The 14,566-nt window shown below is 35.8% G+C and overlaps 1 protein-coding gene across 3 annotated transcripts in view; it reads right to left on the reverse strand.

Annotated features, from left to right (window-relative positions):
- PRKG1 (protein kinase cGMP-dependent 1) overlaps positions 1–14,566 on the reverse strand; it is a 1,234,647-nt gene that overhangs the window by 744,137 nt on the left and 475,944 nt on the right.

Consider the following 14,566-nt stretch of genomic DNA (forward strand, 5'->3'; position numbering starts at 1 on the left):
TAATGAATAAGGGCGTGTGTCCTGGAGTCAGAGTGTTTGGGTTCAAATCCTAGGTCTAACACTTAAAGTGAGTATAGTCTTGGGCAAATCACTCACTATCCCTATGCCTCAGTTTCCTCATCTTTAAAACAGAGGTGATAATTATCCTCATTTCTTAGATTGTTGTATTATGTGAGTTAGAATGTGGGAAATTTCTTACAACAGTGCCTGGAACACAGAAAGCATGATGTAACTATAAGCCATTGTTTTTATTTTAATTGTTTTAAAATTTAAAATTTTCCAGATCTAGGGCATTTGGAATACTTCAATTTCATTTCTATGCCATATCAAAAATCATTCAATATTAATTGCCATGCAATTCTTCATCCTTGCTCAAATATGAAGTAGCTATTTTCTGTTTTCCAAATGATCATTAAATTTTTCATCTTGGAAACATAATGTTGTAAGAAATTTCCCTCACATTAACTTATAGAAAACAGATTTCTTTCTTCCATAAAATGATAATAAATAAATGTCTGGAGTAGTTTATTAAATAGGGCATTAATTATTTCTGATTATAAGGGAAAATTTTGTTAAAGAAAATTCTAAAAATAGGGAAATCATGTAAAGGAGAAAAATTTAATCACCAATAATTTCATCCATAATTAACACTTTGTTATATTTCCTTTAACAAACATTTTTTCATTTTATCTACTTGTATATGATTTAGTAATTGGCATTATTATTACTATTATTATGCTTTTCTTTTTAGGGCCACCCACACAGTATATGGAATTTCCAAGGCTAGAGGCTGAATCAGAGCTGTAGCTGCCAGCCTATGCCACAGCCACAGCAACACCAAATCTGAGCCATGTCTGTGACCTTAACTACAGCTCACAGCCACAATGAATCCTTAACCCACTGAGCAAGGCCAAGGATCAAACCCACATCCTCATGGACTAGTTGGGTTCATTACCACTGAGCCACAATGAGAATTCCTATTTGGCTTTATTTTCAGTCAAATTTTTTGTAAGGGAATTAAATATGTACATGTTATATTTAATATATTAAAATAAATAAACTTCAAAGTTTACTTTTATATATTTATATAGATGACATGTTTATAGAAAATATATAAACTGTGAATAGCTGCCAGATACCACCTTTGTTCCATAATTTTCCTTTTTAAATATTTCATAAAAATATTTAAATATATTTATTTGCTGCATCTCAGATTATTTCCACAGACTAGAGTCCTAGAAGTTGAATTTATGTTTCAGATGATATGGATACCTTTTTTTTTTTTTTTTTTGCTTCTACCTAGTTACACATAGCCCAGTTGCTTTCCTGAAAAGAAAAACATTTTTTTTGTATTTCCACCAATAAGAGAATTATATGAGAAGAATTAATATGTCTCTTGCACCTGGACCAATATTGTCAGGTGCAATATTTTTTTTTCAGAATGAGCTATAAAAATAGGCAATATTTTCCTTGACATCTTTTTGGACCGTTCTGAAACTTGAACATTCTCAGTTGCTTATTAGAAGTGGCAGACTAGTTAACCTTTTTAGTCTTGGTATGAAAAATACATTAGTACAAAAATTATAATATTTCATATAGGTGATTTGAGGATTGAATAATAACGTAAAGTACTAAGCACAGTGCCTGACACAAAGGATTACTCAGTGAATACTGGGGGCACTGAATGGTAATTGAATCCTATCTTCATCCTCATCTTAATTGGGTATTACATATATAAGCTATGCAATGGATAACTTTTGCCTAGGTTACTTCATTTTAGTACATGCCAAATAAAGTATACATAAATGCAGTAAATCAAACATCTATTGTGTAGGGATCACAGATGTGGAAATACTGGAAGAGTTGCTAAGTAATGCCTATTTTTATTTTATTTTTAAATTTCTATTATAGTTTATTTACAATGTTCTATCAATTTCTGTTGTACAGCAAAGTGACCCAGTTATACATATATATATATACTTCTTTTTTTCACATTACTTTTCATCATGTTCCATCACAAGTGATCAGATATAGTTCCTCAGGCTATAGCAGCATCTCATTGCTTATTCATTCCAAATGCAAGAGTTTGCATCTACTAACCCCCCAGCTCAGTCTTTTTTTTTTTTTTTTTTCTTTTGTCTTTTTCAGGCCACATCCATGGCATATGGAGGTTCCCAGGCTAGGGGTGGAATTGGAGCTGTAAACATTGGCCTTCACCAAAACCATAGCAACGTGGCATCCGAGCCGTGTCTGCAACCCACACCACAGCTCACGGCAACTCTATCTTTAACCCACTGAGCAAGGCCAGGGATTGAACCTGTGACCTCATGGTTAATAGTCAGATTCGTTACTGCAGAGACACTACAGGAACTCCTGTTTTCATTTTAGAATCAAAGAAATAATAAAATTATTACTTACACCTTGAAGATAATCCTTTTTGTTATAAAGGTTAAGTTGGTACAAATGAATCAGACTTGAATGCAAATTCTGGCTCAAGGCCAGAGGAAATACTCTGATGTAATCCTGTCTGAATACCAGGGACAGCAGCCTAACGAGTAGTTTCATCTTGTACAGAAATGAAACTGACCACTTGTACAGGAAGAACTCTTACACTTTGATTATTCTTGGAAGCAAAAGTTCCAGTGGCCATCATTAAAAGCTGGGCCAAAGGAAGGGAAAAAGGATAGTGATGATTAATGAGCCCACATGCAGTTGACTGACAGTAAATGGCATTAGAATTTCCCTTAATCATACACCCATCGAATGTTTTTCAAATCCTTACTCGTTGCAACTCTTCAGTTCATGCCTTGATATTTTTCACCTGAATTACTGAAACAGCCTTTTTTAGCATCATCCAATTTTATTCCCTTCCCTCCATCCATCTCATTCCCCAACCTTCAAACCACCATCATACATGCCACTAATCTATTCTCCACAGTGCTTCCAGAGAGATCTTTCAATTATAATCAAGTTCAACAAATTGCATTTCCCTGTGTAAAGTCCATCAGCTTTAAGACCAAAAGAATTCTTTAACTCAGATGTAATCTAGCACAGTGTTTTTGTTGTTGTTGTTGTCCGTTTTTGCTTTTTTTTTGTTTTGTTTTGTTTTTAAATTTAGTGCAATCAGTAACACCTGGAAGGCTAGTTACACAGTTTCTGAATCAGTAGGTCTTGCATGGGGTCTGAGAATCTTCATTTCTAATAAACTTCCAGGTTGCTGATGATGCTGCTGGCTTGGCGAAACTCTTTGGGAACGAGTAATTTAGCAATTCAAGCCCACCCACATGCCTTATTGCTCAACATGGTGCCCTCCAAATCCTTCACTATTATAGCTCCCCAAATGCATCATGTTCTTTTTGCTGATGTGTTTCTGTGCACACTAATTCCTCTACCTGGCCTGCCTATCCCCTCAGCCCCAAGGTTAATCCCAAGCTCCTCCCCCTTCTGTGTTTCTGTGATAGCACGCCTTTCCTTCTCTCTCATTGAGCCCTTATCACATTGTGCAGTAATTGCTATGTTATTCACACTCTGTGGTGAGGTCCTTGAAGGCTAGTTGTTTCTTATCTTTGTAGACTCAGTGTCTAGCAAAATGCCTGACACTTGGCAGGAAGACATTCAAAAGATTTTTTTTCAATAAATGTTGGTAACTCTATCCAGCACAATGACTAGAATACTTTGGCAATTTGCTATTGTCAGTTTTTAGTGTTTTTTTGTTTGTTTTATTTTTCTTCTGCTTTCCCTTAGTGATGAATGGGAACATACTAAAAAAAAGGACTCATGTGCTTCTTGTCTGGGATGGAAACAAAAAAGTGAAGAAACCACTCTACCCCACTCTCAACATATAAGAGAGAGAGAAACCAAGGAGGATGAGTGGGTAGAAGAAGAATACAGACTGATACTCTGAGATAACCAGAAAAAAGGTGACCACAGGGAGCGCTAAGCTCTAGAGAGCCCTGTGTGGGCATCCTAGGCAAATATTTCTTTTCTTTAGTTTAGCTAGATGATATATATGTGTGTCTAAATTTTTAATGCCACATAGTTTTCACATAATCTCAATCTGTTTGGTATTGGATAGAAGATCCAAAGATTAGGGACCTTGTTAAGCACATCAACATAATTATATTTCAACTTAGAAGGTGTGTACAAAGAGGCTGTAACAGTACATAGAGATGTTGAAGTGTACTGCACATCTGGTTTAGAGTGTGGTCATCAACCAAGTAAAATACTTCCACTCCTAGAGTTCCCCTCGTGGCACAGCTGAAACGAATCTGACAAGAAACCATGAGGTTGTGAGTTCAATTCTTGGCCTCGCTTAGTGGGTTAAGGATCAGGGGTTGCCATGAGCTGTGGTGTAGGTTGCAGATGTGGCTTGGATCCTGCATTGCTGTGGCTGTGGAGTAGGCCAGCAGCTACAGTTCCAATTCAACCCCTAGCCTGGGAACCTCCATGTGCCACAGGTCAGCCCTAAAAAGCAAAAAAAAAGAAAACATTCCACTCCAATCATATTCAGAAAGAAAATCTAATTCCTGAAATGTGGAGAGTTTTTCACATTTCTAATTCTAAAATATTTTTATTAAAAATGTCTTTCTACTGTTATATTGATTTGGCTTGTACCTTAAAGTTCTCAAGGGGCAACAGTGAGGAATAAAACCTTGTAGTCCACTCAAAAATCTATGATAACCAAAGAAAGCACATCTAGAGAATTGCCATGTTAAAATGCTAAGTGAAAATCTTAACTTCCATTTATTAAAGAAGGAGCACCGCTCTAAGAATCAATTTTTAGAACACTATTCATACCATTGTCAGTATTTCATATGTTTATGTTTAGACCAGGCATGGCCTGCAGGTCACTAAGGCAACGAGAGCTGATTCAGGAATTATTGTTCAGTGTTGTGAAGAATTCACATTAAATTGTGAGAATCTTCCCATCAACTCTTTGATTACAGTGTAATTTTATTTTAATCCTAGAAAAGTGTACTATCAATAACTGGTAGAAAACAGGTGCTTAATAAATGGTAGTGAATTAAAAAGAAAAGTGTTTGTCAATTTTTTCAATTATATTCATATGGTGGAGGCATTTTGTTGTTTCTGATTCATTACCTCTGTGCAGTCCCCAAATATTAGGAATGGAAACAAATCAATGAATAACTCAAATACTTTTTAAAAAAGATATATTCATGATAATGGTCATAATGTGATTTCTACATTGTTTGCAATTATACTGTTTTTATTTGACAAGGATATGCTCACGGAAATTATATGCCAATTAGGTGTGCGTTCTATTTTCCAGGTAGTTCTGGGACTTAACTTTTCCCTGTGGGTGAGACAACCTCCTGAAGATTATCTTAACATTAGTTTGAACTGTTTTCAGATAGGACTCGTTCTGCCTACACTTTTTCTGTATTCTATTCTTTAGCAGCAAGTTAGAAGGTCCGGCCTATATTCACAGGGAGGAAATTATACAAGGATGTGAACCTCTAGTCAGGGATCATTGGGACGCATGCTGATCTCAACCTACTAATTCCTACTTTGAATTAATGTTTATTTTATGTGACATAGGGGTTCATATTTGTAAGCATCTATGTTTCAAGATGTTTATGTACTATTAAATGTAAAATATAAAAAATATCCTTCTCCCCCAAAAAAACTCCCAAATTCAAAATCTCCCAGTAAATATTGAAATTCATTATATTAAATGTATTCTCATTTTTAAAATTTTAAGGTAAAGAAGTTTAGAACTTTTAAGTTTTAGCTCAAATTTCAAATATTCTAAGTGTTTCTTTTTAAAAAAATGTCGAAAAGACATTACTGAATTGATAGCATTTGTAAAATTTGTGTACTTTTCACTTTACATTTTGCTTTTTCCTTTTTAACCAACTGAACCAAGTTATCAATGCATACACTCCTTGCTTCTAACAAATGCTCTCTAACATCCTCTCAAGATCTAATGATGCCTTAGAACAAATGTGGAAAAGAGTGAAAAGCCTTATGGTGATCAGAATACTAATTGGAATTTGAACACAAATCACCCCTTCAACAACAATATTCTGAAGAAAAAAATGCCACCTCATTATAGAATTTAAGAATTACAGAATGACAAAATAGTGAGCACTGGTGATTGGGTTTAAGGGTTTAAGAAGTAAAATCCTTTTGGTAAATAAGCATGAAACTGTTTCAAACCAATTTGCTTTTAATCGTTGAAGATGTCAAAGTATACTAAGCTCAGTAATTCCTTAATTGGCATTGACCTGAAATTTAAAGCTTAGCTTAGTCCTTAAAGGAAAGGATCAAACAGTAGAGGATGGACTGCTTTTCTCCAAAAACATACTTCAATGTTGAGATTACATAAAAAGCTTGGGGCTAGTTACAGGTAAGCATTCAAAGGCCATAAAGAATGGCAACACCATCTTCCAATCAAACCTCTGGGAAAACTTAAGTGTATTTTTAAATGAAGTAATTAAGCATTAAAAACCAGTGGAGGCAATTTGGAGAGGGGTTTCAAGAAGCTGGAGGAAGAGGCTAATGATGAGGTAACTGACATATTTCTGAGATGAAATTTGAAAAATGACTTGTTCTCATGAAACCTGCTGCCTATAGGGAAGCCTGGCTGGGGAGAGCCCCTGTCTTCCAGAGTATTATTAACAGGTGTGAAGAGCTGCTAATATTATAGGCTGTCACTATTAGCAAGCTGCTACATCACAGCATATTTAAGACATAACATGATACTGTGTCTACGCTTTCAGGCATATGAAACTGTGAACATTGTTCAAATCAGTCCTGAAAGGGAAAAAAAGTATCCCCCAAACCTCCTTTGTTTCCAAAGAAGCCCCTTTCCAGCTCACATGATAATACAAAATAAATTAATAAATAAGAATAATGAAAGTAAACCAATGTAATTTCACATGTTCTGGTATTTATTTAGTGACAGACATTCTAGTAGAGCCTGGTCGGTAGATGCTTAGGAATCTTCCCTCACTCAAACAACATCTTTAATCACTTTTTATTATACTGGGGGATTTGTAATGTGGGCTGTCATTCTTTGTAATATATTTTTTTTATTGTTTATTTAAGAATCCATATACTGAGTGAGGCTTGTGAAACTAAGCTATGAAGCAATCTAATTACTTCCAAGATCTGGTACACAGGCACTTACTGCAAATGAGTTCTGTCTACCCATCTTCAGGGGGAGATTTGTTATTCAAAACAAGAAAATCCCTAGGGCAAGAACCTTGTTGTCCACTAATCCTGTGAATAAATCCAATGGGTTTCTTTCCAATAATTGGAACCCCAAAGGAAATATTCCAGGTGTTTATCAATGTAATGATAATCAACCAAGAATGTAAATAGGATAATCAGAACACTATTTTTCCTTCATTAAAAAAAAAAAAAGGACAACTAACATCTATTGATGTGGCTAATCACTTGGCTAAAAAGGCACCTCTGTGTCAAGGAAGTCAATTTCACGACAAACCTTGAGTGAAAGGAAAGTATTAGATGTTCTATTTGTCTAAGAAAACTGTTTGCCCTATTCCTTAATAATGTAGGGCAGCATTAAGCGCAACTTCCCTGATAATCAAATTTTGACTATGCATCCAGCTACTGAAGATTATCGGCGCATATTCCTCTTTGCCAATCAACAGTAATTATCTCTATCTTTAAAAGAAAAAAAAAAAAAAAGCAATGTTCTTGGTCAAACTGGGAGATTTAAGAATAACAGAACAACAGCGATAACAAAAAAATGCTTCCAGTAAAGAAAAAGCTATGAGTTTCTACACAAAGTAAAAAACAAACAAATAAAAAAAAAGCCCCCCCACCCCCCAAAAAAAAACAGACATCACAATTTAGATTTGAAAAACATTCTTTCTTCAGGTGACTTAGGGGACATATATTTGTAGGGCATATTCCCAACATCCCAGGATTAATTCATAGAGGAACTCTATACTATGCAGTGAGTCTCACATGGGCTTAAATAGAATAGGTACTCAATAAAAATGTTATTGAAAAAAATATAAAGAAATATATGATTTCTCTTTGAGAGTCCAGAGAAATAGAGGACCTTTAGATAAAGACAATGATTACTTTTGTATGCAGAGATTGCAAACAGGGCTCCAGTGAAACTGTATCAGCTTGGTAATTTGCTATTCTGTATAAAAGAACATCAAAAACAACAACAAAAAATGGAGTTCCCATTGTGGTGCAGTGGTTAACGAATCTGACTAGGAACCATGAGGTTGAGGGTTCGATCCCTGGCCTTGCTCAGTGGGTTAAGGATCCGGCATTGCCGTGAGCTGTGGTGTAGGTCACAGATGTGGCTCAGATCCTGCATTGCTGTGGCCCTGGCTAGGCTGGCGGCTACAGCTCTGATTGGACCCCTAGCCTGGGAACCTCCATATGCCACGGGAGTGGCCCTAGAAAAGGCAAAAAGACAAAAAAAAAAAAAAAAAAAAAAAAAAAAAAAGGAACATCAACAAGGCAAGTCCAGGTTGAAAACATATTACTGAATTCACTTTTATGCCATGAGCTACTTAAAGCAAAGGTTTTATACCATTAGCAACTTCAGTCAGCTCATCCATCAGAATTACCCTGACCTTATCATTTCATGCATCAACAATGTTTTCAGAGTCACAAGTAGAATAAGACAAAAACAAAGCTTAGGAGAGTAATTATTTTACAACTACTCCTCCTCTATTTTCACAGGTCAAAAAAGAGTCTTGCCTATTAATTTGCTTAGATTATTAGTTTTCCAAATTAGCCAAATATAAAGAGGGAGGGAAACCTTCAAAAGTATTGTAAAAACCTAAATGCAAATATTATCAGGATATCTGCAGCTACTTCCTTCAGATTGTTTAAGGCTCTGCAAAAGAGTATTATGAAGCCTTCAGAAAGAGAAATGAGTACTTCAAATTCATATTCATTAAGAAGTTTTCATGGCCTGGTTGCAGGAATGCCTCTATGACAGTATTTTAGTTTCTAAGAACCCAATCTCCTTGAAGGCTGTCACAAATCGAATTCTTCATGTCATAAATACTGTCTCTAAACTCCAGGAGTTCAATGGAAGTTTCCCCAAGAAATACACAAAAAATAAAAAGTGGAAATGCGGAAAAAATAAATTAAGGCATAATCTAGACCTATAAAGACCTAACAACTTAGTGAAGGAGACATGACCTCCATTCAGAATAAGATACAATGAAAGGACTTGATCTAAAGAGGAGGAAATTCAGTGGAACCTTTAAAAACAAGTATGAGTTTCATAGGCAGAGATTTGATAGAAGGACATTTTTATACAGAAGACAATCTAAATGGAAAGACTACCGGGCACAAAGGGAACTAAAACAGAAAGTGTCCAGGTAACCTTGGAAATCTCTGTTTTTCAAGTTATGGAATAATTAAGACAGTTGTCCAGGAAGAAGAAATAATCATAACAATCAGCATTTACTGATTTCATATTTTTATCTGTCACAACACTCTGCACTTGACATGTTACCTTATTGAAGCCTCTCCACACCCCATGGAATATGTCTTATTGTCTCTATTTTATGAATGAGGAAACTCTCTAAGGCCTGTTGACAAAAACAAAACAAAACAAAACAACCCACAAAAATGAAAGTTGTGAGTTTCAGTTTTTATTTCTGGTCTTACTGAGAACTATAGAGCTCTGAGTGACTTTTCTAAGAGGATCCAGTATACATATGCGATTTTGGCTAGGGAATACATGTAGTCAAGCATATATCTTGGTAAAACATTACTCCTCATCACAAAGAATAGATATTTCAAGTTAACTATTTTAGTGTATGTGAAGATGCAAGACCTTGGGATCACTGAAATTCTTCCCGAGGTATGCATTTTGCTATCCACGGACCAATTCATGCACAGTGTGCCTCATTCTATTTTTTCATCCTGAATTCCTTTCAGGGTGCACTGTCCGGTGGGTGACTGCAATGGGTTACAGCTTAATCCTTGTTAAACTGGTTGATGAACAATGCACTTTAGGTTTTTGTTGTTGTTGGTCACAGGCACAAAGTAAAGTCAGGTTTCAGCCCACTTGGGCTGACTCCAATGTCTTATTCCCACCACCATGCTGCCTTGCCTAAGGGAGATGTGGGAAGCTAAAGCCACAGGTTGGGACTCTGTATGATATACTGGTGAGTCAACATAAGGTATATGTATAACCAGATGCCTCTTTTAGAAAACCTAGAAAGAAATGAAATTACCTTGGTATCCATGTCCAAGGTAGATGTAAAGGGAAAGAGACTAGAGGTTACCATTAGCAGGAAAGCCCTAAAGCAGATAAGCCACGCTGGTGGCAGCCCAGATAAAGAGGAGGTGGCAGAACCAATGGACACAAATACCACTATTCCATTATAGATACTTTTGATTCTTCTCCTTCAGAGTGTGTATCCCTCTTTTCTGCCCCTTTTATCTACCTTGTGTTCTGTAAAAAGATGAAGAACACGCATTTATTGACTATCTATTTGATACTATATTTGTTTACTAAATTCCACAGTGTTTCATTTTAGAAGCATGGGTCCACCTGAGTTAAATAACTTGCTTATGGAACACATCCAAGAAACAGAGCTGTCTTTCAAATTTGGGTCTGACATTCACGCCTCTTGCCACTGCACCAGTCTGTGTCAATGAGTAGAGTCTGTACTGGAGGAACCAGGGGGAGGGGAAGTTGAAAGGGAAGGTGATGGAGGAGAGCAAAATAACTTGGACCTGTGGACTCTTTGGAGCTGGAAACAATCCAGGCCCAAAAGACTTAGGAAGAAGCATTGACCTTCCCACCCCCTGCCTAAAGAATGCAGTTAGAGGACCAGTTCCAGGAAGGGAGCCAGCACCACAGATAACAACAGTATGAAGGAGGTGTGTTCCCCTAGTGACAGAGAGGAACCTAGCAAAGTCTGTTAAAGTCCTTCCTGTGGCCCACTGTCTCTGCAAGCTCAGCAAACATCTGGTTACCGAACATTTGCTTTTCCAGCCCTACGTCAATTACCTCCCTCTCCTTTGAAGTCCCAAACCACTACCATCACATCCTCTTCTGTCTTTAGCTGAAGATAGTATTCAAGGCGAGGGCATGGGCCATTTGGGTGAGCTACTTGTTTTCCTGGCTCTCTCCCATGTATACATTTTATTAAATTCTGTTTGCTCCTATTAATCTGCCTCCTGTCAACTGAATTCTTAGACCAGCCAGAAGAACTTAAAAGGGCAGAAGAAAATTTCTGCTTCCCCAACAGTGAAATCATTCCAACTCCTTATGTCAGTTTATATATCATGCCTGTCTCTAAGTTTTTCAAGATATTTCCGAGAACTGTTTAAAGGAATATTTTTCCAAGTAGAGTCATAATAGAAAAAGCTAATTTCCCCTCCAAGTTATGCAACAGGATTACTGCAGATGAACTAAAAATGTTTTCTTTCCATGATATATAACCTTTTTTCTTTTAAAAAGGTCTTTAAATGCCGGCAAGCTTCTGTGATTCAAACGAGCATGAAAGGTGCATTCACAACTAAGATACTTGAAAACCATTTCTAGGTTCCATTTAAAATACTAAGCAGTAAATATTAGCACTAACAGAAAAACCCCGAAAAACAAAACAAAACAAAAAAATGAGCCCTTTTTTGACTATTAGGGAGTTCCAAATTTACTATGATTTATCTGAAGAGGAATAAAAGGCACTGAAAGAATTATTCCAATATTGAGTAACTTGATATTTAAAATTTCAAATAAACCTATAATCAATAAGGAATTTTCTAATCAACATGTATTTAAAATAATTTATTCTACTAAACCACAAAGTGAGTAATAGAGCAGACATATGCTATGCAAATGTTGAAGTTTCCTCTATTTTTCTTTTTTTTCTATACCATCACTTAATATCAAATTGATTTTTTTTCAAGAAGTAGATTAATTCTACTCTGTATGAACCTTACTAAATGTCATATACATTAGAAATCATGTTAATTTAATGTTATTGCGTGTTTCTTATCTTGGTTGGTTTTCTTTTTTTATGATTTTTATTTTTTTACATTATAGTTGCTTTACAGTGTTCTGTCAATTTCTACTGTGCAGCAAAGTGACCCAGTCATACTATATATATACCTACATTCTTTTTCTCACATTATCCTCTTGACTGGTTTTCTTTATTTGTAAATGTATCCACATGTCTCAATACTAGGTGGTTTTCCTCTCTTTTCCTCCAACCCCTCATGTACCTACCCAGTACTGGAGAAAAGAATGTTCAGAATATTATCCTCACTTTTTAGAATTCTTTTCAACATTTAGATAGACTCAGTTTTTGGCTTCCATGACAAATAGCCCAATTGAAACTTTTTGTAAAAGCTATGCTCTTTCTCCATAAAAATTGGCTTTGATATTTCTATTCCTTAATATGTCTTCTATCTTTTCCTTATCCTTGGGACTGTCCAATTGACTTCAAAATCCACAGCTATACCAGTCATCTTATTAGGAAATTTTAAAGCCCCCAAACTTAATAAGAACATCTTTTGAAAAGAAAGATTATCTCAGAAGGCAGCTTAACTGTATTGTGAGTATGTATCAATTTATGAAGTTCATCTTAAAATTTGCAAACTGTCCTGGGTAGTTTATCATGTAGGCTAACACATTTTCCCAAACATTATAACAATTCAGAATCAGTTTACAGGAGAAGCAGTGCAACTTTGTTGACCCAAATTTCCTACATTTATATATATTAATAGCTCATCTAAAAGAGAAACCTGGTATCTACTAACTAAAGCTCTGAGCAGTTAATGCCATAGTTGCAAAAAAATCAAGCTTGCCAACATTGAATTTTTTAAAATGATTCTGTTAAGCAATTCAACTTAACCTAATTATTCCATGAATTTTAAGCCACTAGTAACTCAACTAAGTAAAACTTGTAAGTCCTAAAAGAGAATGCCAGAATGTCATGGCAAACACTGAGAAAAACCTAAAATTCAAATAAAATGCTCTGAAGCTGTGCCAAGTCAACCACCAGATAGGGTGTTGAACATATCTATAGATAGACACCAATTCTCTCTTCACTACTTGCTATTCCAATTTAATCAGCCCTGTTAACAAAGGGCATGCATAATAGCTTTTAATTCAAAGTATTCATGAAACATGAATACAGAGTATTAATATTCTAGTTCCAGTTATCAAGTTGCATGGTCCAAGGAGAATGTGTACATCAAGAGCAGAAAAGAATCCATGTTTTAATAAGAAAAATTGAACAGAAAAAAATCAGAAGACCAGGATCGCAAGAAAAGACACAATTATGTTAATGGCACCAAACAAGGGAAAAGTTCAAAGAGAAAATGAAAACAAAACCCAGTCACCTTGACCCAAAATAAAATCTTAAAAGTAACAGCAGAATAAAGAAATAAGGAATGTTCAGAACTGAGCATGTGTGTAAGAAAGCAGAGCAGTGTGATCTTACCTCTCAAACATTCAAGAAAGAAAGAAGGAAGTACAAAATGTTCAAAGTGGCCTTTCTGAGTAGTGGCGTTCTAAATGATTTTTTTTTTTTAAATCTTTACATATATATTTTCTAACTATATTATTATTATTACGATCAGAAAATATTTTTAAAGTGGCAAAGGAATGAAAATTAATTCAATGAGCTATTAGAAAAAAGTCAGTACAGAAATATATTCCTGCTGCTTTTATAATTATTTAATGTTGTTCTCAGCTTAAGCCATTCTGATTGAAAAACGGAAAGCACAAGTAGGAGATTCAGAGAACGAGTAAATAAAAGATTACATCTTTCATTTAGTATTTTTCTCTATCTTTTTAAATCTAAGACTAAAAGTATCATTTTTTTTTTTTTTTTGTCTTTTTGCCTTTTCTAGGGCCACTCCCACTGCATATGGAGATTCCCAGGCTAGGGGTTCTAATCGAAGCTGTAGCTGCTGGCCTTCACCAGAGCCACAGCAATGTGGGGTCCAAGCCACAACTGCAACCTATACCACAGCTCACAGCAACACTGGATCCCTAACCCACTGAGCAAGGACAGGGATCAAACCCGCAACCTCCTGGCTCCTAGTCCGATTCGTTAACCACTGAGACACGATGGGAACTCCTTGACTGTTTTCTAAAAGCCTCAAACATATAGAGCCCATTTCCATTTTTATTAGTCCTATCATTTTTCGGAAATATTAATTCTTAAAGTAATTGACCTTTTGAAGGCATGACCAATAGCCATATAATCTTAACTTCTCCAAGGCGTTTGAGGTACTAGGTGCATACTCAGGGCTGTGCAAACATCCCACAAACATAAACAAAACATGGATGTCCCAGGAATTCTGCCCAGGAAGGAAGTGATGACAATAGGACTTGAGACAATAGACAAATTCTCTTTACTTTCTCGCAGTCCAAAATCATGCCTCCAAGCAGATGTATTTGCATTGGAATGCCCAGCTTGTATAATTTAATCACTCTCTCCAGACATCCTTACCTATAGTTTGGTTTTGATGTTAGTATTTTTTGTACTAGGTCATTCCAAATACACATCTGAACCAACTTTACTGGGTAATGACTGTGGTGAACCGAACAGCATCTCAGGGACCACAG

This window comes from Sus scrofa, chromosome 14 (genome assembly GCF_054392235.1).
Source record: "Sus scrofa isolate SSC_HxYL_T2T_F1_AM1 chromosome 14, Sscrofa_HxYL_maternal_Yorkshire_Landrace_v2.0, whole genome shotgun sequence".
Taxonomy (NCBI): domain Eukaryota; kingdom Metazoa; phylum Chordata; class Mammalia; order Artiodactyla; family Suidae; genus Sus; species Sus scrofa.